This window comes from Penaeus monodon, chromosome 42 (genome assembly GCF_015228065.2).
Source record: "Penaeus monodon isolate SGIC_2016 chromosome 42, NSTDA_Pmon_1, whole genome shotgun sequence".
NCBI classification, from domain to species: domain Eukaryota; kingdom Metazoa; phylum Arthropoda; class Malacostraca; order Decapoda; family Penaeidae; genus Penaeus; species Penaeus monodon.
In genome coordinates, this window is record NC_051427.1 from 16924979 (window position 1) to 16927478 (window position 2500).

The following is a 2500-nucleotide window of genomic DNA, read 5'->3' on the forward strand; positions in this document are numbered from 1 at the left end:
AACACACACAACACTAAAAACACACACACAAAACACACACACACACACACACACACACACACCACACACACACACACACACACACACACAAACACACACACACACACACATATATCTGCATCTATCCATCTATCTATATATGATATATATATATATATATATAATATATATATTTTTATATATATTTTACATAACATATATATACATACATATACATTATATATATATATATAATATATTTATATATATATATATATATATATATTTTTACACACATACATACATACATACATAAATCTATACACACACACACACACACATATGTATATAATATATAAAATATTTTATATATATATATATAAATTATAATATATATATATATATATATATATATATATATATAATATATATATTATTTTATACACACACAAACACACACACAAATATATATATATATATATATATATAATATATATATAATATATATATATATATATATATATATATATAAATATATATATATATATTATATACATATGTGTGTGTGTGTGGTGTATAGATTTATGTATGTATGTATGTATGTGTGTAAATAAATATATATATATATAATATATTTTAATATATATATATATATATATATGTATATGTATGTATATATATGTATATGTATTATATATATATATATATATATATATATAATATATATATATATAACATATATAGATAGATGGATAGATGCAGATATATGTGTGTGTGTTGTGGGGTGTTTGTGTGTGTGTGTGTGTTTTGTGTGTGGGTGTGTGGTGTTGTGTGTGTGGTTTGTCTGTCTGTGCGTGTGTGTGTGGGGTGTGGGGGTTTTGTGGGGTGTGTGGGTGTGTGTGTGTGTGTGAATATATATACATATAATATATATATATATATAATATATATATATATATATATTTTACGTATATATATATATATATATTTTATATATATGTATGTATATACATGTATGTATATATGTATGTATATACATGTATGTATATACATGTATGTATGTATGTGTGTGTGTAATTGATAAACTAATAAACAAATAAATAAATAAATAAATAAATATACATATGCATACATACATACATATATATGTATATATGTGTGTATATATGCGTATATATGTACACACACACACACACACACACACACACACACACACACACACGCACACACACACACACGCACACACACACACATACAACACACACACACACACACACACACACACACACGCCCATGTTTGTATATGTATGTATGTATGTATGTATGTATATGACTAAAATGCATTCAGTCAAAATATAGAAATTCAAAAAATACAAAATGCATATCATTCTCTGTAATTTAAAACCTGTGTATGTGTGTGTTTGTGTGTGTTTGTGTATTTGGGTATACATGCAGGCATAGGTGCGTGAGAACACGTTTGCGTCCATGCGAGTGTGTGCAAAGCTGAGCTTCCTTGCTTGAATGTGCCTGAGCATGATTATCTTTCGTCGTTCTGCCTAAGTCGTGACCGGTGTTGCATGACCTTCGTGTGACCTTGAAGAGTATGATACGCATCACGAGAGTCACAGCATTTTCGCCAAGGACAATAACAAGGCGCGCAATTTGAAGGAACTCGAGAAAAATGTTGTTGATATGTTGATAATGATAATACTGATGATAGTGATAATAGTGATGTTGATAATGATAATAATGATAATAATAATAATGATAATAATAACAATAATAATAATGATAAGATCAATACTGATAATGATGATAATAATAGTAATAACAATGATAATAATAACAATAATTACACTACTAACAGCAATGATAATGATGATGATAACAACAATGATATTTGTAATGATGCTGATAGCAATAACAGTTATAATGATAATGATGATATTGATAATGTTAATGATAGTAATGATGATGATAAAATGATATTGGTAATGATGATAACAAAGATAATGATAATAATAACAAATATGATAACGTCATTAATGATGGTAGTAACAGTAAAAATAGTGATGGTGATAATAATAACATTAATAATAATGATGATGATGATAATGAATGATAGCAATTATAATGATAATAACAAGTATTATTACTATCATTATCATTATTATTATTGTTATTATCATTATTATTATTATTATTCTTATTATTATTATTATTATTATTATTATTATTATTATTATTATATTATTATTATTATTATTATTATTATTTTTATTATTAATAGTAGTAGTAATGTTATTATCATCATCATCAATACCATCATCACCATCATCATTATTATTATTATTATCATTATTATTATTATTATCATTGTCCTTATTATCATCACCATTATCATTATCGTTACTACTGCAATATTAACAACAACAACAACAATAATAATCCTAGTGATAACTACAATGATAGTAATGATAATAAACAAAAAGAAATTTCATTTCTGGAACCTCAAAACACG